The sequence below is a fragment of the Carettochelys insculpta genome, chromosome 5 (genome assembly GCF_033958435.1).
Source record: "Carettochelys insculpta isolate YL-2023 chromosome 5, ASM3395843v1, whole genome shotgun sequence".
Lineage (NCBI taxonomy): Eukaryota > Metazoa > Chordata > Testudines > Carettochelyidae > Carettochelys > Carettochelys insculpta.
The window spans coordinates 61,688,987-61,716,201 of record NC_134141.1 but is presented as its reverse complement, the minus strand read 5'-3'; the positions used below and the strand labels follow the sequence as shown (position 1 = coordinate 61,716,201).

At 42.2% G+C, this 27,215-nt stretch overlaps 1 long non-coding RNA gene across 5 annotated transcripts in view; it reads right to left on the bottom strand.

The window, feature by feature from the left end:
* Window positions 1-27,215, bottom strand: part of LOC142013606 (uncharacterized) — a 235,829-nt gene that overhangs the window by 192,953 nt on the left and 15,661 nt on the right. For all 5 annotated transcript variants that reach the window (XR_012645731.1, XR_012645730.1, XR_012645732.1 and 2 more), the window contains exon 2: window positions 13,064-13,183. This is a non-coding gene — a long non-coding RNA (uncharacterized LOC142013606). The remainder of the gene's footprint in view (window positions 1-13,063; window positions 13,184-27,215) is intronic.

Below are 27,215 nucleotides of genomic sequence, written 5' to 3'. Positions count from 1 at the left end.
AATACATAACTAAATTTTGATTACATAGTTTTAAATAAATCTTTGGTCTTCAGTATAAAATACCTGGCTTCCAATCAACTGAAAAGGATCGGAAAAAGGGCACCATCACAGGGAAATGGATTCAGTTCTGAATAGAATTGAAAGCAGATTCAGCTTTATTCTTATTTTCCTATTTTTAAAAAATTCTCTTACTTGCTGAAATAGAAAAGAACTGTACACAGAAAAGGAGAAAGTGAATCATGCTTCAGTTTTGTTGGTGTTTACACATTTTAAAAACATGCTTTACTCAAATGAGTAATTTCAGTGACTTCACAAGAAGGTGGCTGCCTCAGTGAATATACCTGCACTGAACTGGGAATGAGCCTCCTAGCCAAGGAAGACAGATTCATGCCATTGGAGCTTGGGCTAGCATGCTAAAACTAGTATGGTCATTATAGCTCCGGTTCAGATGGACTAGCCACCCAATCTCAGACCCAGAAACAGGTGGGCACGAGAGCCTGAATTGCCACCTGACCATCAGCATGGACACTGCTATTTTCAGTGCATTAACCTGAGTCCTATTAACATAAGTCTGCCTGCTCATGTTGGCGTACTTACTCACAGCTGAAGTAACTGCTCAGGGTCTTAGGAAAAATGATTACGCATAAAGAAATGGAAAACACTATCTTTTTCTGATAATCTCATTTGATTATAATCTAATCTGTTTCTTGTAATTACATAAGAACATAAGAACATAAGAATGGCCATACTGGGTCAGACCAAAGGTCCATCAAGCCCAGCATCCCATCTGCCGACGGTGGCCAATGCCAGGCGCCCCAGAGAAGGAGAACAGAAGACAAGTGATTTATCTCCTGCCATCCATCTCCTGCCCTTGTTATGAAGGCTAGGGCACCATACTTTATCCCTGGCTAATAGCCATTTATGGACCTGACCTGCAAAAATTTATCAAGCTCTTTTTTAAACCCTAATAGAGTCCTGGCCTTCACAGCCGCCTCGGGCAAGGAGTTCCACAGGTTGACTGTGCGCTGTGTGAAGAAAAATTTCCTTTTATTAGTTTTGAACCCACTACCCATCAATTTCATTTGGTGTCCCCTAGTTCTTGTATTATGGGAAAAGGTAAATAATTTTTCTATATTCACTTTCTCCACACCATTCATGATTTTATATACCTCTATCATATCGCCCCTCAATCGCCTCTTTTCCAAACTGAAAAGTCCCAGTCTCTCTAGCCTCTCCCCATATGGGACCCTTTCCAAGCCCCTAATCATCTTAGTCGCCCTTTTCTGAACCTTTTCTAATGCCAATATATCTTTTTTGAGGTGAGGAGACCACATCTGCACGCAGTACTCGAGATGTGGGCGTACCATAGTTTTATATAGGGGAAGTATGATATCTTTTGTCTTATTATCGATCCCTTTTTTAATAATTCCTAACATCCTATTTGCCTTACTAACTGCCGCTGCACACTGCGTGGATGTCTTCAGAGAACTATCCACTATAACTCCAAGATCCCTTTCCTGATCTGTCGTAGCTAAATTTGACCCCATCATGTAGTACGTGTAATTTGGGTTATTTTTTCCAACATGCATTACCTTACACTTACCCACATTAAATTTCATTTGCCATTTTGCTGCCCAATCACTCAGTTTGCTGAGATCTTTTTGTAGTTCTTCACAATCCCTTTTGGTTTTGACTGTCCTGAACAACTTGGTGTCATCTGCAAACTTTGCCACCTCACTGCTTACCTCATTTTCCAGATCATTGATGAACAAGTTGAACAGGATCGGTCCCAGGACTGAGCCCTGGGGAACACCACTAGTTACCCCCCTCCATTGTGAAAATTTACCATTTATTCCCACCCTTTGTTTTCTGTCTTTTAACCAATTCCCGATCCATGAAAGGACCTTTCCTCCTATCCCATGACCACCTAATTTACATAAAAGCCTTTGGTGTGGGACCGTGTCAAAGGCTTTCTGGAAATCTAGGTATATTATGTCCACTGGGTGCCCCTTGTCCGCATGTTTATTAACCCCTTCAAAGAATTCTAATAGATTAGACAGACACGACTTCCCTCTGCAGAAACCATGCTGACTTTTGCCCAACAATTCGTGCTCTTCTACGTGCCTTGCAATTTTACTCTTTACTAGTGTTTCTACTAATTTGCCTGGTACTGATGTTAAACTTATCGGTCTATAATTGCCAGGATCTCCTCTAGAGCCTTTTTTAAATATTGGTGTTATATTGGCCGTCTTCCAGTCATTTGGTACCAAAGTGGATTTAAAGGATAGGTTACAAACCACTGTTAATAACTCCGCAATTTCACATTTGAGTTCTTTCAGAACCCTTGGGTGAATGCCATCTGGTCCTGGGGACTTGTTACTATTCAGCTTATCAATTAATTCCAAAACCTCCTCTAATGTCACTTCAATCTGAGTGAGTTCCTCAGATTTGTCGCCTAAAAAGGCTGGCTCAGATTTAGGAACCTCTGTAACATCTTCAGCCGTGAAGACTGAAGCAAAGAAATCATTTAATCGCTCCGCAATGGCACTGTCTTCCTTGATCGCTCCTTTTATATCTTTATCATCCAAGGGCCCCACTGCTGTTTTAGCAGGCTTCCTGCTTCTAATGTATTTAAAAAACATTTTACTATTGTTTTTTGAATTTTTGGCTAGCTGTTCCTCAAACTCTTTTTTGGCTTTTCTTACTACATTATGACAGTTAATTTGGGAGTGTTTATGTTCCTTTCTATTTTCCTCACTAGGATTTGACTTCCACTTTTTAAAAGCTGCCCTTTTCTCTCTCACTGCCTTTTTAACATGGCTGTTTAGCCATGGTGGTTCTTTGTTAGGTCTCTTACTGTGTTTTTTTATTTGGGGTATACATTTAAGTTGGGCCTCTAGTATGGTGTCTTTAAACAGTTTCCATGCAGCTTCCAGGGATTTTAGTTTAATTACTCTACCTTTTAGTTTCTGTTTAACTAGCTTCCTCATTTTAGTGTAATTCCCCTTTTTGAAATTAAATGCCAGAGTGTTTGACCGCTGCGGTGTTCTTCCCAACACAGGAATATTAAAAGTTATTATATTGTGGTCACTATTTCCAAGCGGTCCAGTAACAGTTACCTCTTGGACCAGATCCTGCGTTCCAGTCAAGACTAGATCGAGAATCGACTCTCCCCTTGTGGGTTCCTGTACTAGCTGCTCCAAGAAGCAGTCATTTAAGGCATCAAGAAATTTAATCTCTGAATCCCGTCCTGAGGTGACATGCACCCAATCAATATGGGGATAATTGAAATCTCCTATTATTACTGTGTTTTTTATTTTGATAGCCTCTCTAATCTCCCTCATCATTTCAGCATCACTATCACTGTCCTGGTTAGGTGGTCGGTAATATATTCCTAATGCCATATTCATATTAGAGGAATGAATTGTTATCCATAATGATTCTATGGAACATTTTGATTCCTTTAGGATTTTTACTTCATTTGATTCTATATTATCCTTCACATATAGTACCACTCCGCCACCCGCACGACCTGTTCTGTCTTTCCGATATAATTTATATCCCGGTATGATAGTGTCCCACTGATTGTCCTCATTCCACCATGCTTCTGAGATGCCCACCACGTCAACTTCCTCCTCCGATACGAGGCACTCCAGTTCACCCATCTTATTAGACAGACTCCTAGCATTAGTGTAAAAGCATGTTAGAAAACTACCACTATTTATATGTCCGCCTTTCACAGACGTGGTGGATTTTTTTATGCACGATTGTTTCACATCTGATCTTGCCCATATATTATTTCCCACGTTCCCTATCTGACTAACTTCTAGGGAATCCCTGTCTATGGAGCCTCGTGTAAGAGAAGTCTCCGTCCGATCCAGGTGCTCCCCCGCACCAATCGGCTTTCCCCCACCTCTTAGTTTAAAAACTGCTCTATGTCCTTTTTAATGTTTAATGCCAGCAGTCTGGATCCACCTTGATTTAGGTGGAGCCCATCCTTCCTGTATAGGCTCCCCCTACCCCAAAAGTGTCCCCAGTTCCTAATAAATCTAAACCCCTCTTCCCTACACCATCGTCTCATCCACGCATTGAGACTCTGAAGTTCTGCCTGTCTATCTGGCCCTGCGCGTGGAACTGGAAGCATTTCAGAGAATGCCACCAAAGATGTTCTGGATTTCAGTCTCCTTCCTAGTAACCTAAATTTGGCCTCCAGAACATCTCTTCTACCCTTCCCTATGTCATTGGTACCAACATGTACCACGACGACCGGCTCCTCCCCAGCACTGCCCATAAGTCTGTCTAGATGCCTCGAGAGATCCGCAACCTTCGCACCAGGCAGGCAAGTCACCATACGGTTCTCCCGGTCATCACAAACCCAACTATCTATATTTCTAATGATGGAATCCCCCACTACTAAAACCTGCAATACGTAAAACTGCAATACGTAAAACTACTCAGGCCAATATGATTTTTTTAAAAAAGTTGATAATGATATCTTAGATTGCAATGATTATATAAAAATCATATAGCAATTGGTTATTAAGTATCAATATACATTAATAATGACTGTTAATATATTTAACCCATATAGCATTATGGAACAGAAACAGTTCTAATAACTGGTATTTTTTCCAATATTCAATAACTTTCTAAACATAGTTGAACTAAATGCTTGAAACCTTGAAGATATCTGAAAATATGAGTTTACTTTTGCAGAGTGCACGATATTCCATAACTTAGTTTATACTGATAGCATAAGAGGTGATCACGTGTAATTGGAGAACTAAAGCAATGGAAATAATTTTGCATTTGTACAAATCACTTCATCTCAAAGAATATCAAAGCACTTTGCTTGTTAGCCTAAACTTTATGCAGGAATCGCTTCATCCTGTCCTGAAATGCAACTAGGTGTAAGCATACAGCACCATTACATAGTTTAGGGATAAATTTTGAAGTGTGTTTTTACTGATTTTTACTGAAGTTTAATCACCTGAGTGTCTAGGCCAATTTTTAAAATGAAATTTAGTTGTCTAAATCACCTAGGCCCAGATTTTTAAAGGCACTGATGTGCTCTGTGTTGCAACACCGAACTGATTTAGGAACCTAAATTTCATTTTCAAAAGGGATTTAGGTACTCAGGAGTCAAAATCCCATCAACTGTCTGGTTCTACGGTACTAACAATATGCCAACAATTCAGATCATGTATATTAGCAGATCTTTGTCATGAAAGTTATTTTGAAATATTATTGACACAGTATTTCACTGCAATAAACTACAAGATGTTCAGTTTAACGAGTCTGTGAAACTGTAACAAAGCATAGCTCAGTGGTTTGCAATTTCCTGTTAATGATTCCATCTACTAATGGTCCAAACACTAAACTAATTCTTTCAGCACTAGGATTCCTATTAATTTAAAAGAAAGGGCAGCAACACTTGTCTTGATTGTTGAATTAGCTGTAATTACTAAAATCAAGGAAATAATTTTTTCTTTCTCAGCTCTGCCTACTATATTTACTACCGAATGTATAGCTATTATCTTAACAGTAGTACATCTTATTTGGGAAGTACTGCACCACTTAGTGCATCTGTAAGGATGAACACATAACCTAATCCATGTAATTTACTATTCAACGATGGGGGAAGGGTGCTCGATAACAGAAGACAAATCCTGGTTTCTGTTTTCCTTCTCACTTGAATTAATGAAAATATTTTGACTTGTCTCTAAATCTTCTGCTGATGAATCATAAATAAAATATTAGCAGTTCATTTGCACACCCCTATTGGCTCTTGCCTATTAGGAGCCAATCACAGGAGAGATGTGGGCTGAGTTGGAGTTATTCAGTCACTGCTTCTGGTGGGATCTGGCCATATCGAAAAACAGAAATTCAGCAGACCACAGAGGACTGGGACTGTGCCTAGCTGGTGGGCAAGAGCATGACATAAGATGGGAAGCTTTCTTGTATCTGCTGCTCTTTTTGTGTGTGCCTAGAGAAGATGGCAAAATGTGGATGTTAATTAGGTGTAAATGTACTCTTAAGGACAATCGCTTTCCATAAAAGATTGTGTGTGTTTGTATAAAAACTGTTCTAAAGAAGGCAGTGTAAAATTTATTATATATACACTTAGGTTACCTTACAGGACATCCATTGAAATAGATGGGGATCTTCCCATTTACTTTCAATGGGCAGTGGATCTAGTCTAGGGGTGTCTAGGGTGTCTCCTGCTTCTAGCTATGGTGGGTTTGGTGGTGGTGGTCTGTTTAACACTTCTTCAGAATGCTCCTTCCATCTGGCTAGCTGCTCATCCACTGAGGTAAGTAGCTGACCACCTTACCTAGTCCTTAGAGGTGCAGGAATTAGGTTTTGTATTTTATAGAAATGAGAAGAGCTCATATCCACAGTTCCAAAAGGATTTTTAAAATGGCAGAGAGAAATGCTTACAACAGTGATCTTCCAACAAATGAGATAACGATTCTCTTAAGTCATTAATGATTTGCGGGTATTCAGCCTAAGAGTCCAGTCTGAGATATCTTTGAGGAGTCTGATTCTGAGTGTGTGTTCACTTTCTGAAACTTGGACCTCTTTAAAATGTCTGAAGTTGGTTAATCAGAATCAATGTTGACTGAAAATACTGGCAACAAAGTAAGTAAGGATTAGGTTTTTAAAACAGTTATTTTCTACAGAAGGCAATGTAATTACCTAGAGCAAGCTCCTGTGTTCAGCAAAAAGTAGCAGTTAGGCAAAATACCGACTGAAAGAATTTTATCCAAAGAGTGTGAGGGGAAAAAAGATATATTGTTATTTACAGCTGCTGACTTGAGGGCAAGAACCAATATGGACTATCTAGTCCTCTTCTTTCTTTGTAATTTCTCCCTCTCCTGTGTAATAGAAAAAGCCAACTATTAACCTTTGTAGCCCATCCCAAGTGATCAGTAGTGAGGGACGCTCAAAGAAAAGGGATCTCTTTTCAGCCCCACTGAATGTGGAGACATTGTAACTAAAACTAAAATAGAAAATTTTGTCTTTGACTTGTCCCAGTAACGAGATGCAACAAACCAAGTAAAGTGTCAGACAATGGCTCACGTCTCTAGAATGTAAACAGTCCAACAACAACTGTTGGAGAATTTCAGCTTCTGCTTTTTTTTCCTGATACTTTCAAGGCAAGATGGCAGGCACAATAGTTTCCTTAAAAATTATTTATGCACCTATTGTTAGACATGAGAGAGAATTCAAAATAAAGGCAAATTAAGTGGGTTTCAACTTTCATGAACTCAGCATTTCTAACAGAGAGGTCACGGTGTTAGTCTGTACTCAGACAAAACACAGTAGCAGAAATGCAGCACTTTAAAAGACTAACAAAATGATATATTCAGTGAATGGATTTGAAGAAGTGGGTCTGTCCCACGAAAGCTCATCACCAAATAAACCATTTTGTTAGTCTTTAAAGTACTCCATTTCGGTTGCTTTGTTTTGTAAGCATTTCTAAGACAGAAGTGCTCGTCTTGGATAAGATCAGCATTTTCAAACACGGCTCCAATTCTTATTTCTTTTCCTTGGAATCTGAGTCACCTTTTCTGTCCACAGAATTGATTTCAACTATGAAGGTTGAAACTGTTTCCCCCAACCACTCTCCCTCTCCCCAGTTTTTAATGTTCAAAAACTGAAACCTTTGGAATAAAGGTGGGAGGCACTGAATTGTACAAGAGTGATGTATGCTTCAAGGACCACGTTCCCCAAGATCATTGCATGTTCCCATCTGATCCACTTAGCCTATTACCTGCACATATCCTTAGCCTGAGTTAAAGGTGGGCAGCTGTACAAAGGGGAACAAATGGACATCCTTTCCCCACTTGCTCATCCACTCGTGTGAACCTCCCAGATGTCCCAAAAACCCCACCCCGTTTGACAAGTGCCTCCACTTTGAAATCTGGTCATTCAGTTTAATGCAAAATAAGATTGTAGTGCATTTTATTATGGCATGTATTCATCTTAAGCTGGACTTCTCCATTCTTCCATTTAATGAGTGGAATTATGTGGAATTGTGAATAACACTACCAGGCCTAATGTACTTAATTTTGCTAGTTAGAAACCTGGTTTTCAATTCCTACTCAAAACTCCCATTCAAACCAATAACCTTACAAAGCATGTCAAACTTGTGTTCCATTTTCAGCGCTAAGAAAAATTAATAGGCTTATTGTATTCTTTTCTCATGTGAACAAGCCAATGACAAAATGGTCTATTTTAGTTTTAGTTATAGCACTGCAGCTATAGCACAGCTGGAAAAGAAGCCCTATTATTAGCGTGGCATGCATGGCACTGTACATTTTGTAGGAGATGAGTTACAGAGGCTTGGCTTTGACTATTGACGCTTTTTGAGCTTTGTCAGAGGAAGTGATTCAGCATTCAGCCCTAATGCAGGGGGCATTGGTTTTCTTGCCACAAATACACTACTACAATGGTGTGTAGCAGTCATAAAGAGGACACAACAGGCTGAAGAAGATGCAGGTATGGCATAAAGCTGTCATATGTGGCCCTATCCTTGTCGCACCCTATCCACTGCACCTCCTTCTCATGCTGGGGCTATAAAAGTTTACGAAAGTGTTGTGTTCAGTTACAAATAGGCATCGGTGTACAGAGGGGGTATACCTTATCACTTAAAAATGAAAGGGATCTATTTAAGGGTATATTTATTTTCACCTGGTCACATGCTGAGCACGGGAGGAGTAACAAAATCAAAGGACTTCGCTGATATTACAGGTGCAATCATCCAAAAAGGTATTTACTATTTGGATAGCAGCAAAGCCTCCTCACACCATTTCCTAGGCATCTTCCAAATAGTGAGGAAGACACAGTCTCTGAATTAACACATTTACTCTGTTTTCCCAGCATGAGAGTTCCCAGTGTCAGTCCTTGTCCACATAGACCCTTCCTTTCAATAGTTGAGCCTGTTCATTCAAAATAAGCAAAATAAACCAGTGGAAAACTTGACCAGTTAGCATAGTGATTATGTCACAGATGCTGAAGATAGCCAGATGGTTTGAAATGGGAAGGTAGAAAGGCTTTGTGGCTCAATGAGAACTCTGTATGTGGGAGGTGGTAAAGCAAAAAAAAAAAAAAAAACCCATGAAGTTATTTGTGGCATACATGGACAAATAGGTTGGCATTATTGCCAGAAGGAAAGGATGGTAATGGGGTAAGAAGTAACAAGAGGTAAGGACAGAGAAATAGGCAGGGTCACAATTATACAGCTCCTTGAACAAGAAGCCCAAACTCTGTTGCGGAAAATTGGGTGCCTAAGGAGGACTGAAAAATGTGAGCAAAATGGTGAGCAAAGAGCATGATCTTAGTGTCTGCATTTTGTGTGCCGTAGAAGGAGACTACTTTTAATGCAAGGAGTGTTGTGTTTTATTCCTTATTGGCCCGTATATTGCTCTCCTCCTCACACTATCAGAGGGTATGTCTACACAAACTCTGATAGCATGCCTCCCAGACAGATGTGTGCTTCCTCTAGCATTCTGCAAACAGCTGTGTAGAGTGACTGCTCTTTGAAGTTGTGGCTCAGATGCAGAAGCCTAGGAAGGAAAGTTGGCTTCAAAGCCCAGTTTCCAGCCTCAAATGCAACTTTAAAGTCCTGTCTATTTATAGAGTGCTAGCATGAGCCCTGCAACCCCAATCAGTCTAGCTGGGCTGGGTGACTTGCTTGTAGACGTATTCTAAGTCTCTTCCCGTAGCGCATTAGTAACATAACATCTCTCATAGATGGTTTGTTCTCTCCTCTTCTCCCCTTGCCTTTCTGAGATCATATGGAAACAATGTCCTTCACTAAAAGAATGTTAATGTAGCAAAACCAAACAGACAAAAAACACTCCAGATACACAAACCGGTTAGTCAACATTTTAATGGAGTGGGCCATTCTGTTAATGAGTTAAGAGTTTGCTTGTTACTGAAGAAAAATTTTCGCACCACTATTGAAAGGGAGACAGCCGAGCTGCCTTTTATATTCAAATTCGGCACATTAACACTTGGTTTGAACCGGGATGGGAATTTTCTGAGTCACTATAGGGGCTCATTTGCATACGTGGCTTCATCTAATTCTTCCCCTTCCCCTCCACCCCTACCCCTCTACTCTCTGATTTGCTCACCTTGATCATTATTTTCTGATTTGTCCTCCTTGATTACTGTTTTTGGTTCTCTGTGCCTTAAATATTGAGTCTGTTCTGGTATGGCTATGGTCTGAAGAAGTGGGTCTGTCCCACGAAAGCTCACCTAATAAATTATTTTGTTAGTCTTTAAAGTGCTACATGACTGCTTTTTTGTTTTCATGTGTTTAGGAAATGCCAGAATTAAGGTGGCCTGTACGATCTTGATTCAACCTCCTCCTGCATGTACACTGATACATTCTTTAATTATGTAATCAGATACTTTTTTCCCCTCAGAACACGGAATGATCTGGGCCTAGGAATTAAACCAGGTTCTGCAGGGCAGGACATTGTTTGCAGAACTCCTAGCTCTTAGCTGCAAGAAATATGTAGTAAATAAAGTGGTGCAAAAAATGTAGGAAATTTGTAAAACATTTTTCAGGGAACCTAAACTATTTGCCAATTCCAGATGAATTTGGCAATCAGTTTTAGCTGAAAAAATTGGAAATTTTAAAAAATTTTACGGTACATTTTCGTCATTTTGAAACAAAGTATCTTAGCTTTTCATTTCTAAATACAGTTGGAACCGGGTAATCCAGACTTCCCCCATATGGCAATATCTGTGGTTTGCCATCCATGATGCTCCAGGGCTGGAACACTCTCAGGAAACGTGTTTAAGCTCAGGGAAGGGATGGAGGTGTAGGGATGGAGAATCAGGGTCACTATGGAGCCCTGAAGCTGGGGGACAGGAGTGAAACTGGACGTTGGGGGTTGTAGTCCTGGCCCTGAGTTCCGGAGCACCCTGCCTCTGCCTCCCCTGCCCTACTCTGTCAATGGCGGCCCCTCTGCTAGTGCTGGAGTGGAGCATTACAGCTGGAAGCAGCAGAGGGCCTGGCACTGACCTCCCCTTGTCTAACAAATTACCTGGTTCGGGAGTGGTCAGGGAGAGTGCCAGAAAAGGCAGTTTCAACTTGTAGCATTTTGTTTGGGAAAATTAGGGACTTAAAAAAAAAGTTGAAAAGCACCTCAAAATAACTCCCCCTTCCCAACTAGAAACTTTCCTTCAAGCTCAAATGAAAGTTTAACACTATTTGAATTGTAGCGTATTCGTTTTGGCAAGAAAAAAAACCTGAAAATGGACTTTCAGGTGAGCCTTTTTTGGTCTGGATTTTTTAGTTTGGCCCTTGAACGGAGAAGATCAATTATTTGCTTTAGTGGCAAATGGAGCAGAGGACTACTGACAGAGAAAGAAGAATCTAATGGTAAAAGGAACTGATTATTGTTCTGTAGAACTGAATTCTATGCCTGCCTCTGCCCAAGCATTTTTATGTGAGCATGTAAGCATACCTTGGTTTCAGTAACTTTGCCAAATTTCTCACCGGTTGTGTGAAACCTGCGTGTTCTTCTCTTTCTGGGTGTCCAACTTGACAGATTAAGGCTGAGCACTCAGAGCTGCAACTGGAGTCAGTGGGAGCTATGCTTTGAATATATGACATGCAGGTCTAACTTTAAGTTCTCTGAAAAAACTCAGTCCTGGCGTGTGTCAAATTGGGAGCTCAAAGTTAGTACATATTTTTGACCCTGATCACTCTGTGCCTCCATTCCCTTTGTGTGAAATGGGAATAATGCATCCACTGCACCTTACAGAAGTGCTCTGAAAATAAATTCCATGTCTGAGAAGCATACAGGTACTATGGTGATGTTCATCATAGAAAAACCTACAAGGAAATAAATAATCCCATCTTTAGAGCAGCATTTGAATGGTGTATGACAAATGAAGCCTTTAATAAACATTATTAAATAAAAAAATATTTAACAGCTGATTACTGTACTTTATAGCATATATAATATGTAGATGGTTTGTGGTTGGATAAATGGCAGCTTACTTATTTAGAAGAGAGCACTATTTGTTTTTAACTCAGATTCTTGTTTATTTACATATAATTTTGCACTCCTTATTTTAAAAAGTTTTTAAAAGAGCACAGACTTTTAAAAGAGATATAATTTAATGTTTGCCTGCATCTAAAATGGCTAGGAAGCTAGTCACTAAGTTTAATTGAAGCACCAACTTAAATTTACATCTGTTTTGTTTTATGTATGAAAGTGGTATTTCCCCTTTAATGTGAATGTGGTATGGTAAAAATTGTCATATAACAAATGGTAAACAAGTCCTTTACTTAGCCACAAAACAGATATACAAGTACAGCAATGTGAACTTAGTATATCTCACTTTCACTACCACCATTTCTGCTCCCACTGTATTATCAGTGTTAGAAGTCCCAGTGAAGGAGGGACATGGTTGCCACCAGTGTTCGAAGCAGTGTAATTTAACCATGCTCAGACCAGGATGTAATTGACACAATGGTTAGAATACCTACAGTCGCTGTTGGCCTGTCCTCTTTAGAACTCCCAAAGAGGCTACCATGGATGGAATGGAAGAGGACCATTGTTAAAAAGACTGGGTAGTTTCACAGATGTAGATGAGATTTAAGTGCTTTTACTGTGAACTGGAGCAAGAGCAAGAGGATCCATCATTCTTAATATCACCGAAAAGGGCCAATTAAACTGTGATAGAGAAATCCGTCCACCAGCAAATGGCCTGGAACCACCAACTTATTTTGCATAGGCTGCCAAACAACCATTAAATAGTGACAAAGAAAATATGGAACGACAGCAGTCATTCAGTCCATGAAAACCCCTTTTACAGAATTGGAAGCCATTTCAAATTTATGTCTAAAACAAGGTAAAAATAAGCTCAAATGTAAAAGCGTGAACTGTATTTGAGATCTGACCCTTCACTCCCTCTCAATGGTCCCTACTCTTACCAACAGCATTCCATGCTCCAGTGATTCTTCGCTGTTCCACAAGTAATCGCTGACATTTTTATCAAGCTTTGCTATATATGTGACACCAAACTGACTTACTGAGAGAAGCGAGGAGGAGATGGCAGGAGTTGATTGGAGACAGGCAATTTAACTTGATGCCAGAAGAGACCACAACAAGCTCAAACAGAGAGACAGACAGGCTGCAGGAGTCCACAGAAACTGAAGAGAAAGGAAACTGGTTCAGCAATGAAAGCTTAAAAGAACCAGAATGCTAATCTTTTACTGTCAGCGGAAAATACCTTTTTCTTAAGTCTATTGAAAAATGTTTAGTTGCAGGCTGCTGGTGCCTGCAGGGAGAGGGGAGGTGCAGGAAGAACCACCCACAGGGGCAGGGAGACAGCATGTTGGGGAACCCCATTTAGTATGGGCAGGGATGCACTTCTGGAGTGCTACCGTAAGTCACCTTTATGTTTCGGAATGTGCAAAAAACAAATAGCACGGTCTCAGAACAGAGATATGGCAGGTAAGATTGTCAGTCAATTTCCAGAGAAACCATTGTTGTTAAAGGGGTAATATGACTAGAAGAAAAAGATCTTTTTGAATGAAACCAGGTTTTTATCACTGCCTTGTCCTTTATATACTTAGAATGACAGAGGTTCTCTTCCAGAGACAACCCATTTTCATCTTCTTATTCCAGAAACATAGTTAACTTTTGGAACTGCACAAGCTCACTTTCAAGTCATGCTTTTATTCTGAGCAACTGTAAAAGTGCCAGGATATGCCAGGTAGCTAAAATAAGGATCTGTTTCAAGTAAGAAAAAAGGAATGCTTTCCAGTCTAAATCCCCTTGCCTAGTACATTCCTGGGTTAAAAAAATGCATCAAAATGTATATTCGGGATCCTATTCGAGACCTTAGAAGCAACTAATTTTAAGAGAGGGTGAAATTCCATGTGTGAAGCAACACAAAGCACTGATATTGATGGAGAAGAGATAATAATGAAGGTCCATTGTTCTCAACCTTCCTTAGATACATATCTTCAAGGAAAAAACTTAATGATTCTTTATACGAATATATATCGCTACCTTATGCTTCTCAATCTTATACTTACCTTTTTGTAGATTCATAGATACCAACGCCCTAAAAAACCATTGTGATCATCTAGTCTGACCTACATAACGACGGCTATAACTTCCCCAAAATAATTCCTACAGCATCTTTTTAGAGAAATATATAATCTTGATTTAAAAATTGCCTGTGATAAAGAATCCAGTACTACTTTCCATGAATTACTTCAGTGGACAATTAAACACACTGCTAAAAATGTATGCTTTATTTCCATTCTGAATCTGTCTTGAACTTCTGGCTATTGGATCTATTTCTATGCTAACATGAAGAACTTATTATGAAATACGTAGCATCTCTAATCAAGTCACCTCAAACTTTTCTTTGTTAAGCTAAACGTATTTTACTTCTTAAGACTATCCATATTAAGAATTTTAAAACTAAACTGTCTAACCATTTAGTCATTCTCATGGCTTTTTTTCTTTTTTCCTGAAACCCCTCTCCTATTTATCAATATCCTTCTTGAACTGTTGACACCAAATTGAGACATGCTACTCCAGCAGCGGTCTGACCAATGCTAAGTAGTAAGTACAGAAAACCCTCGGAATGCATGATTTTGAGTTGCACTTAACTTGCATTAATGCGAGTTTAAGTGCAGCTCAGAATCCCGCTATCCACCCCTCAGCCCTGGCTCAACCCCCTAGTCCTGCACAGCCCTGAGTCAATGTTCCCCCTGCTCCGCTCACCATTTGTGCATAGGCCTGGCTCACCACCCACTGGGGGGGGGCATGGCTCCTAGCTGCAACCAAACCCTGGGAAAGCGGCAGCCACGGATGCTCCCAGCCCTGGAACCCTGGGAAAGCAGCAGCTGCAGGTACTCCCGGCCCTGGTTTAACACCTCCCCCCATGCACAGCTCTGGTTCAACTTCCCCCTGCCCCCCACCCCCACCGCCCTAGCCAACTCCAGGCTTAACCCCCTTGCTCCACTCCCACAGCCCCAGCCCATCTCCAGGCTTACCCCTTCCCATCTGCCCCCAGCCCCAGGACTTAACATTCAAAAAGAAGCTTCAGGTGCTCCTGCTGCTCCCCTGGCTGCAGAATGTGTGTTCTGCCGGGGAAAAAAGGTGCCCCTGACTGACATGAAATTCAGGTTACACGAGGGTGCATGGGCATGTAACCCTCGCGTAAATAGAGGGTCTACTGTACAGTAAGTAAAATAGCCTCTCTACTCATACTTGAGATTCCTGTGTTTATGCATCCAAAGACCATACTAACATTTTGGGACACATGGCTGGGAGATCAAGTTTAGCTGATTTTTCCACCATGGCCCCCAATTATTTTCCAGGGTAATTCCTTCTCAGGACAGAGTCCCCCATCATGTAAACAAGGCCTAGATTCTTTATTCATGGATATATACATTTAGCTGTAGCAAAACGTGTAGACTTTGTGCTTGCATCCAGACGATCCAGATAGTTCTGTGTCCCTGACCCATCCTCTTCATTATTTATTACTCCCCAAATGTTTGTGTTGTTTGCAAACTTTATCAGTTATGATTTCATCACTGTCCTGGAATAAAAAATGAAAAGTGTTCTAGAGCACAGGAACAAGAACAAATCCACGAGACGCCTTGTTTATAAATAAATGTTGAGACCCATCAGTTAGCCAGGTAAGGTACACCATGTTGATTTATATCTATGTTGTGTTTATTTTAAACTAATGAAAGTCTTTCTACTTCTCATTCACATCTGACATCAATCATTTATTATTTCTTTTGAACTATTTTGTCTCTGAATTACCATGGTTCTGGTTAGGCCTCTGAAAATGCCCTACAGAAAAAAGCATACATGTTAATTTCCTATTATAAAAATCCCTTCGACGCTCAACAGAACAAGCATTGTTAAGGAAAATATTACAGGGAAGCAATGGCCCTTGATTTCTTGCGTTCAGAAGGAACTACTGACTTTTCAAAATTTTCTTCTGAAAAGGTGTGAACGAAATGTTTATCATCCATCTTCTCCACAGCTTTATGAAAGATGTTTGAACATCTAAATCATTTAAAAAATGGCTTAACATAAATGTAGTCCATCTTTCTTCAGTAAACTCTTTCATATCTGACATTCTATCCAGAATTCTCAAAGAACCGGCATTTTAAGCACAGGGAAATTTTAGTTAGGTTTGCCATAAGTGCAACATAGAGAAAATAAATACAAATAAATAGAACAATACAGAATAAGTTTACAGTATACAATACTACTGTTGTTGATAAATAAAGTACTCTGCATAATTTTTGTTTGTTTCTTAATATCTAATGTTGTTTTTCTTTAGCGTTTTGCATTGCTAGGTATACCTCTCTATTATCCAGCATATTTGAATATCTGGCAGCCTCCTGATCCCAGTGCTGCCAGATATGAAAAAGTTTACTGTACATCCAAGGAAGCCAGTCTTACAGTATCCCATATGTCTTATACTGACGCTGCTTCCTTTGGATTCAAAGCATTCATATGTACATGACAGCAGGATAAAAGCTCTGGCTAGGATTTAAAAAAATGGGTGTTTAAGTTAGGCTTTTAAACGCACACTCTGGTAACTAAGTAAGTGGGCTTATTTTCACAACTACTAATAACCTATGCTTCCTATTAATGATAAAAACATTGCAAAGCTTCACAAGATTTGGACCATTGCTTTGAGTTTGTGTACTGTGTCTACAGTTTGCTAAAATAGTTGAGCCAAATTATTTTTTGTTGCACCCATGAGTTGAATTAATTCTCTCATCAGGAGAAAAAAAAATAGGTCTACTAAGCAATCCTGTAGCACCAAGCTAGATTTATTACCGACTGTATTCCATATTACAGGGGGGGAAAGCTAAAACAAACTTTCAAGGAACACAATTAAGCTCAGACTGTAGCTAAATAGGAAAAGGATATAGTACCATTCATTACATTCAGGTATTTGTTTGTCTTTAATGGTTCTTCAATTGTTCATTCTAGAAGAATTTGATTTAACAGCCTATAAAGGGAAGTGTTGGGATTATGACCAATATTACTTAATGCAGCAATAAAATATATCTTTATAAAGGACTGGAGCTGAGATACCTCTTTAGGAAAGGGATATGGGTGTTGTTATAGACAGCTGAATGAAAAAGCTCTGCTCAATCTGCAAGAATAGTAAACAAAATGATATGATGTTTGAAGAAAATGATAATGGTGTCTCATCTGGAACATGGTGTGCAGCACACGTCACTCCTCTACAAGAGGATATTTCAGAATTGCAGGAGGTTGACAGAAGGTCAACAAGAATTATCAGAGGATGGAAGAATGGTTGGACAGATTAATATTGTTTACCTTAGAACGCAGAGATAAATAAAAGGAGACATACTAAAAGTATGTAAAATAATGAATGGTATATAGAATGGGTCTTGGGAACTTCTGTTCTTTCTATCTCATAAGACAAGTATGAGAAGATCAATGATTCTTTTAAAACATTACATTGAAAACTGATGAAAAGGTAATACTTTTTCAAGTGTAAACTGTGGGTCTCATTATCATAGAAAGTCACTGAGGCAAAGAACTCTGCAAGATTCAAGAAAGAATGAGATACTTGTATGGATGACAAGACTACCCAAAACTGTTGTAATTAATAAATACAAACTTTGTAATGGACATAAAACTTAATGATTCAGGGCTTGAACCAGTCTCAAAACCACTAGGCTATGTCCACGCTAGAGGGATTTGTCAACAAAACTAGCATTTTGTTAACGCCATATATAGCATGTCCAGAGCCCCAAGGCATTGTGTTGGCATCTTTTCTTTGATCAGAATGCAGTTACTTAAAGTCACGTGTAAATCAGCATTTGAATTGGTGAAATCATCTTCTGCAGAGGGGCTTGTAGACCATTAGGACAATGAGAGAACATATGACAGAATGCAGTTGATAGTTGTACTCTGCTCCCCATGAGGTAGAACACCTCTGTTGACAGATCTGTCGACAGAAAGCTGGTCTGGATGTTCTGGGGGGCCTTCTTTTGACAGAAAAGGCCTCCCAGTGATGCGCAGGTGCCCCATGGGACACCCTGTCTGCAGAAGTCAGTGTTGTATGATCCCCGCCTCTGGCCCCTCTTAAAGCTGCAGGGAGCCAGGGAAACCCTGTGGCAGGAAGCTGAGAGTAAGGAACCAGCAGGGCTACAGGCTGCTGTCCACACAACTCTCACAGCCACTCCTGTTACTGGAGCTGTTGCAAGTGCCAGACAGCCAGCACCCCGAGATACCCTAGGACCCTCCCAGGGCACCAAGTGGCAGGCCCCCTCCTGGACTGGGCCCGAAGTGCAGGTCATCCTGGACCTGTGGGGCAAGGAAGAGACCCACCTGACCCCAAGGCCAAGCACCGCAATGCCCCCAGCTATGCCCGGATGGCCATTGCCCTTGCAGAATGAGGCCACTCCTCCTGTAGCATGGAGCAGGTCTGGGCAAAGATTAAAGAATTTCGCCAGGGCTACTACAAGGAACTTGATGACATCCTCTGGGGGAGGACGCATCACCACCAATGTGTCCCATCAACACAGCACTGGAGGACCCCGCACGGCGAGAGCCCCTGGAGGAACAGCACTCTTGTGACATAACCCCTGCCAGAGGCGGACACAGCCTCGGAGGTGAGCAGCAGCATGCTGGTCTTAATGCTGGAGTCGGTCCCCACCAGCCAGGCCACCTCCTTGGAGCTGGCTGAGAGTCCCTCCAGTGAGTAACCTGGGCATCACACACCCCAGGGCATGGGAGGCGGGAGCAGACAGGGAGTGCTGCGCGCATCCCCCAGGTGGCTCGGGCAAGACCTCGTGCTCTGGTCCCGGTATGTGGAATGATGTGCAAGATTGTGTGTGCCACCTGGACCCAGCAGGCAGCCCCGTGGGCACAGGCACCAGCCTGCTACCAGATTCTTGGGAGGCTGGACAAGTCCCAGGGCACAGGAGGCTCTGCCAGTTTCTGCATCAGATGGAAGTGGGCTAGCCACAAGGGTGCTGGCCTGACCCCAGACACACTGAGGAGTGTAGTTCCTGGCATGCAGGGTTGCCCTCAGGCAAGTCAGCACCCACTGCTGCGGACAGTGCTGCAAGCTGAACGTGTGTGGGGGCCCTGCGGAGGGCTGGGAATGCTTCCGGTTCATCCGTCATGTATGCAGGGCCGGCTCCGTAGCTGGACACCCCCCTTGGGTGATAACTCATTGAGCAGGGGAAACAGGAGGAGTGCCAGTGCAGTCAGCCCAGTCCTGGAGGCACTGCAGAGCTCCCGTTTAGCAGGGCCCATTGTGCAGGCCACACATGACATTCCCACCCTTTGGCCCCAAGAGCGTTGGTCACTGCTTACTGTGGGAACCAGGGCCTCAGGAGCTGCATTTCATAAATGACTCACTGTCTCTCCTCCTTGTCTTCCTTATAGCTGGACCTGCCCCATTCAAGGGCTAGGCCAGCCCCACCCCAACACCAGAGCAACCCTGTAGCTGGAGGAGCCATCGCCTTGTGCAAGAGGACTTCCAGCGGGACCAAAATGCCACCCTATGGAGGATGGCAGAGCTCCTGGAGAAGCAGATGAGGATAACTGGGAGTGGCAGTTGCGGGCTTGGGACCAACTGATGTCCCATTTTGATGACATCACCAGCATCTGCTGGGACATGGGGGCCCAGTTCCCCGCAGCTGCCACCCCATCCCCTCCTTCCTGCTTCCACTCCCCACCCCGCACTGCCACCCTCATCAGCCATCCTGCAGAGGATCATGGCCAACCTGCAGTGGCTCAGGGATATGCCTGTTGCCTTGTTCCCCTTGGTGACCTGGACCTTGTCAGAGCCCCACCACCTCTGTATCCCCACCTGGCCCCAGCCCCAATCAAGCCCTGGTGAGGGCCCTAAACGTAGAACGTGAGGGGATCCTAAGGCTGACACCATTCAAGGTCCCATTCCCCCTCAGGTTCATGGCCTCCCCCCACATCTCAATCCCTCCCCATCCATGGTCTGTATCTGCATCCCAAGCCTCCCCATACACAGTCACTGGTTTTGCACTTAGCTTTACTGTATATAGTTCATTAATGCACTTTCTTTTCCATGTGTCTTCTTTGGTTAAGTAAACTAGTTATTTAAGCACTACTCCCACATACATGTCTATTGGGCAGGGGTCAGGGAAGGCAAAGGGGTAAAGGGGGGTTCGTGGTGAGGATAGGGTAGGGCTGTGTTGCACTCGCCACATCCATGCAGGTGAGCAGGCACCAAAAGCGCGCCTTGAGGCAGACAAAGAAGCACTCCATCTGCATCCGGGCCTGTTGGAAGTGGGCATTAAAGAGTGCTTGGCTTGGGTCCAGCTGGCTGATGTAAGGCTTCATGAGCCATGGCATAAGGGCATAGGCCGCTTTCCCCACCATGCACAGTGGCATGTCACATCCCCAACCACCAGCTAATGCTGGGTGATGAATGTGCCTACCTGTATCCTCTGGCACAGAGTTGCGGAAAACCCAGCTGTTGTTTGCCCAGCCTGACACTGCCCTCCACATAAATATCTGTGGTCTGTTCATGGTGATCAACTAGAACCTGCACCATCATGGAGAAATACCCCCTTCTGTTGATATACTTGGCCACACTATGATCCGGGGCACAGTTTGGGATCTGGTTCCCATAAATGGCTCTGATGCAGTTTGGGAACATGAGGGCAGTGAATATGGCCAGGACTGCTTCCATGCCTCCCAGAAAGACAACTCTCCGCAGTTGATGGCTGTCGCAACCTCCAGAGGAAGGGGACCATCTAGCAGCCATGGTAAGGTCCTCAAAAGTGGTGTCAGGCTCCCTTCTCTGAGGAAAAGGAGGATGGCCATGAGGATGTGCAGCAGGTGCTGAAGCACCTCTGCTTGGGATCGGCACAAGCGCAGGGGCTGCTCTGGCACCATGGCTCACTGGACAGAGCAGCGTCTCCCAGGAACTGTTCAAGCCTTGCTCTGGTAGCTGTGCTGTCCATTATGGAGGTAGGCACGTCTCAGCAGTGGGAGGGAACGGGCATCTGGGGAGGGGGGCCCTTTAAGGATGTGTCTTGCTGGGGCTCGTAGAAGGGATTGCTGGCCATGTAAGTGTCTCTGTCAGTGTTCTGGGTGGCCATGCAGGTGAAAGAGTGGCCTGGCAGTCCGGCCGCTCTCTGTCGCCAGAGTGATCTGCTTTGCTGTCTGGCTGCGATCTGTCAACAGAAGTTTTGTCGGAAGATGTCTTCTGACAAAAGCTTCTGCTGACAAATCACTGTAATCTAGGCAAATCCCTAGAGATCAGGATGAGATTTAGTGTGAGGACTCTTATCACAGATCTACCACCAGTGGGGCTTTTACATCTTCCTTAGAAAAAATCTAGGACTTGTTACTGCCAGAGACAGGACATCAGAATAGAGGGATGTCAGATCTGAGCCAGTCTGGCAATTCCAGTATGTTCCTATTTTCTTAAATATATTTGAGAACTTTCTGTGGTTAATGCTCTATGGCCTTTCATCTGTGCTTGTTCGGGTTTGAAGATTTAACTAGCTAATTTGGGCCTAAAGGCTCTTTGGAGAAACCCAGAGGCTTCACTGGCTTTGCTTCATTTAGTTTGGAAGATCTGTTGCTATTATATTCATTCCTATGAGAGGAAAAAGAACGGAAAAGTCTTTTATCAGACCTTCCTTGTTTTCCAGCGAAAGAGAAGGAATATCTATTTCCTGTCTCTTGTTCCTTGTCCTTGAAACTACTTTCGTTAAATTTCCACTTTCCCCCACTTCAGTTTATCTACTGTTCTTTCCCCTTTGTTTGTACTTTGTGGGTTGCTGGACCAGACATTTCTGTCACACATCTGATGACTGCATCTTTTCCCTTCAAGGCTTACTTCTTGAAAAGTGGCCATACACATCAGTGTTCCTGCTAATCTTTTCCACCCATGGGAAAAATTTTGTTATATGCACCAAGGCATGTGGTGATGTGGACCACCAGTGGAAAAACAAGCTGCTAGCTGGGGGAGGATAAGAGTGCTCTACTCATCAGTTGGGCAGCATCTGAATCTCTCCTGGTGGCTACCCAAGCACTCAGCTTACAGGGAACACTGATGCACATGTATGTCTGCACACAAGTGGAGAATGAGTTGAGATTCTGTTGAGTAGAGAAGGTGGCAGAGTGGAGCTGTGGCTGGTGGGAGAGCCGGGCTGGGGACAGACGAGCTCTGTGACTGGGGCTGCAGCTTGGATGCGGGTGGAGCAGAGCTGTGACTGAAGCCAGCATGTGGGGGGCAGTGGCCCTCCCTCACCCCCTGCCTGCTCTCTGAGGGAGTTGGCCTGGATTCCCCTAAATTTTAATCTGCAGCCCTGAGGGACCCATCATCTGGGGATCACTGTATCAGAGCATTGTGTATTTAAATATAATTAGACACTTTGATCAACGAAGTACTTATTGAAGAACTTGGAGTATTAGATGTCTTTCATAGCAATGTATCTTCATTATTTTCCACCTCAATCACTCATTCACATGCTTGAAACATGTTCATATATTGCATTTTTTCTTTTTCTCTTGACTTGATAGGATTCCTTACTTCTAATGGAGTATGAAATTATCTTAGAATGCATCTTTTCTTTGATCAGAATGCAGTTATTTAAAGTCACCTGTAAATCAGCATTTGAATTGGTGCAATCATCTTCTACAGAGGGGTGTACAGACCATTAGGACAATGAGAGAAAATACGGATTGTCCCCCTCGTTTATCAACTTTTTCTTGTAACCTTCCAAGCAACAGCACTGTCTCCTTGCCGTACAGATGCAAAACAAGCTTGTGAATTTCTGGATACAGCAGTGTGGTTGGAATTCTTAGTTCTGTACATACCTGTGAAATATCTCTCTTAGGGCTCAGCTGTACTTTTAATGCACAGCTCTGGTTTGAGAGCCACGCAGAACTGCAACACCCCATGAGGAGCCTACTTACTACTGTGCTGCTTCAAAGGATAAAGCCTTTCCCCTCTAGCAGCACAGCGGCCAATGCTACAGGCTGATATATGGGGAGGGTGGTCCTGTCTTCCTCCTGCCCCCTTCAGGATGTCTTTTGTCCCACAGCTGCAAAGAGGGGAGCAGTCAGGGTGCTGCACTGACTGCTGTAGGTGAATCAGGGCATCTTTTACAAGACAGATGGAAGAGGCATCTGTGAAGCAGAACACAAGCTGGCTCTTAAATCACTGTGGCCTGAAGGTGGTGCAAGAACAGTGAAAGACTGCAAGGTCCTCTGCCAGTTGGCCCAGAGGGCTGGAGTTGATGACCTCCTGAAGTCTCTTCCAGCCTATGATTCTATGATAAAGTATTCCATCCTCACTACCAAATGGATGAGTAGCATGACCCATAGCATCTGTCAAGTCTGATGTCCACCCCTAGTTCAGGGTGTGGTTGATAGAATGTAGTTGGAAGAAGCACCACATAGCTCTCATTTTAGATAACATTCTGGAAGCTATGAAATACTGGCCAATCAGCCCCTCTCCTTCCCAGTTGGCCAATGGATATCAGACATCAGACTCTGAGGTGGAGGGAAGGGGCTGGAAGTTACCTCGTGTGTCACATGGTTCCAGTCAGTTCTCCCCCATCCACTGAGGCATAAGGGTGGTAGTATTTCTTATTTTACAGGACTGTCTGTTCTCAGAACCTGCAATTGCATTAAATACATGAGAAATAGCCTTGCTTGTTGAGAATTTCAATGCTGCTGACATACCATTCTGACATGTTTCTTTTATCTGTCAACATATTGTATTTCTGGATAAAACATCACCTCTCATTCTCATAATTACACTTTTCAATTCCCAACTATCTCAGATTTTTTTAAATTACTATCATAGTTATTTTGGAATGGCTGAATTTTATTCTTCCTGGCCATTTCTTCCATCTCAGATCATCTTTAGAGTTTCAGTATTTTCTGAGTAACTGGAGTATCAATTTTAATTTCCAGACCCACCCACGTGTTCCTTTAATATTGCAGATAGCTGTCACTCCCTGGTGTTTACTACAATTCTGACTAGTTTTTATTCACTCTCAGAAATTCAATAATAAATTCAATAAATTCAAAGATATTTATACCCATAAAAGACTAGAACTGGAAGGGCCTTCAAGAGGTCATCAAGTCCAGTCTCCTGCCCTTATGGCAGGTCCAGGCACAATCTATATCATCCCTGTTAGATATTTATTTAACCTGTTCTTAAATATGTTCAATAATGGAGATTCTACAACTATGCTAGGCAATTTATTCCAGTAATTAACCATTCTGACAGTTAGGAAATTTTACCTAATGTCCAGTTTAAACCTTTCTTGCTGCAATGTAAGCCTGTTTCTTCTTGTCCTATTTTCAGAGGCTATGGAGAATAATTTTTCCCCTCATCCTCGCTCCACCCTTTTAGGTACTTGAAAGTTGCTGTCATGTCCCCTCTCAGGGTTTTCTTTTCCAGACTAAACAAACTCAATTCTTTTTAATCTTCTCTTATACATCATATTTTCTAGACTTCAGTCATGTTAGTTGCTCTTCTCTGGACTCTCTCCAATTTCTCCACATCTTTCCTAAAATGTGGGACCCAGAACTGGAAACATTACTCCAGTTGAGGCCTGATCAGCGCAGAGCAGAGAGGAAGAATTACTTCTTGTGTCTTGCTTACAACACTCCTGTTAACGCATCCCAGAATCATGATTGCTTTTTTGCAAACATATGGGAAAGGGGGGCAGATATTTTCAGCAAAGGTTCAGCCTGGTCTCAGAGCAGGCATAATTTATAGTAATAAAAACCCTGCAGTTATATGTGCTTGTGCTTTAACACCCCCGGCCCCTCCCCCCAACCCTGCCTGTGCCTTCAATCAGGTAGCTAGAAACTCACATGTTCAGATTTATACTTACAGTTGACATGTAGGCACAAAAACGTGGACACAAGGGAAAACATACTTTGGGAAGAGTAGCCCATTGTATTTTAGAAGAAACTCTGTAACCTTTGCATTAGTGCTCTGCCCTCTTCACTAGTTCCAGATTTACAGTCTTGTTTCGGAGGCTATTAGCTATGAATTCAGTTCTGGCGCAGGTTTTTGGGCCAAAATTTCAAATGTAGATATCTAAACTCATCTTCAAAATACACAGGTGAGCATCTTGCTTGCACAAAATTCACCTGTGTATGAGCAAAGACACACTTGTTCAACTATTGGGAGCTATATGCATAACTATTCATCTCTAAATGCAGTTATCCATTTGGCAAGTGACAATACTCATTTGTACATTGAAGTGACAGTTTTATGCTGGCAAATGAAGGTTCTACCCTGGCAAGGGGTGCATGCAAGAATGTTCAGACTGCAGTTACAATGCACATATTTCACAGTTGTAGAACTCTGTAATTGTATGTGACATTTACCTGACCATGATTGTTCCTTTTATCACTCCGTGTTGGTTTTAGCCATAATTTAATTATCACTGAGTAGTTTACCAGCCTTCTCCTCTGACTTTTTCTTCTTTTTGTTGAGACCAACACTAATCAAACAATATGAGTATGCATAAACTACAACCTTACGTACAATGTGTTTATGTAGTGGACACACACACACTGACATTGCAATTCTGTCGTTAAATAGGTCCAAATTATGACAGTAAAAATTAAATTAATCAGCGCACTGCAACTGAATCCATGCCCTTTGAAAAAAACTGGAAACAACATGTATGGAAAGATCACAATTGTACTTGCCAAATTTCCTTTTTTTTTTTTTTTTTTAAGCACGGAAGACTGATTAACTGGTAACTTTTCTCACCAGCTTAAAAAGAAATTTGCTGGAAGATGGGGGAGAAAAATCTACATATTTATTTTGTGAATATATTTAGAAGAACCTTTCCTGCATGGCCCTTTAAAAATGCTCCATTAAGTCAACAATGCACCTTCGCATTTGTATTCCAAATAGCAGATTCTTTGCTTTTTATTTTCTAGGCAAAAATTGGTATGAGACCACAAATTATTCAAAAGCTATTTTCCTCTTGAACCATGAAAGAGCAAACTTGCCACAGCTAAGTGCCTCTACTGAATTGATAATGAGCACAAGCAAATGCTGGAAAATAGCCCTAAACTAGCAATGATTTAACAGCTGCATTTCTTGGAGCTGACAGGATGGACACTTATGGAGCACACTTCACTTTTTTTTTTAAATCATAAAGCAAGACCGGGGAAAGTGGGGAGGGATAGCTCAGTGGTTTGAGCATTGGCCAGCTAGACCCAGGGTTGTTCAATCCTTGAGGGGGCCATTTAGGGATCTCAGGCAAATAGATTTGAAAAAAAAAAAAAAAAACGGTCAGGGATGGTGACAGGTCTTGCTGTGAGTGCAGGGGACTGGACTCAATGACCTCTGAAGGTCTGTGAGAGAGGTATACCAGAAAGGAGCACTGTGATCATCTAATCTAATGATCTGTGATCATCTAATCTCCTGCACTTCACAGACCACAGAATCTCACTGACATGCTCCTGTACCTGACCCATAACCTCTGGCTGAATTACTGATGTCCTCAGATCATGATTTAAAGACTTCCAGTTATGCCATGTACACTTTTACACTAGTTCATAACAGCAACTTATCCATGTCCGAGGCTTCAGAGGAAGGCAAAAAAATCCTGTCACTGACAATCTGACCTGGGGGGAAATTCCTCCTTGACCCCAAATATTGCAATTGGTTGGGTCCTCAACAGATGGGCAAGATCCACCTGCCAGACACTGTGTTGTAATGCAGACTCTTCCTTAGCTACTACCCTACCTTTGTCATGAGAAATATCTCATACTAGCAGTCACAGAAAGGCCACAAACCTTTGCGGGCAACCTCTTCACACCAGACCCTCCGCACATTTAGCAAGCTCAGTCTTGAAATCAGTTAGGTTTTCTGCCCCCCAAGGCTCCCCTAGGAACCCTGCTCCAGCACATCACTCCTCAGATGGTTTGAAATGGTCTAATTTCAAGGCTAAACTTGTTGGTGGCCAGTTTATATCCATTTGTTCTAGTACCCACAGTGGCGCTTAACTTAAATAACTTCTCTTTTTCTTCCCTGGTGTTTATTTAGAGAGAACTATCATCTCTCCCTTCAGCCTCCATTTAATTATTCTAAACAAGTCAAGCTCCTTAGCTGTGTCTATGTCGAAAGAGCAGGCGCCCCTTTGAAGTCGTGTGTGTCGCCTTTAC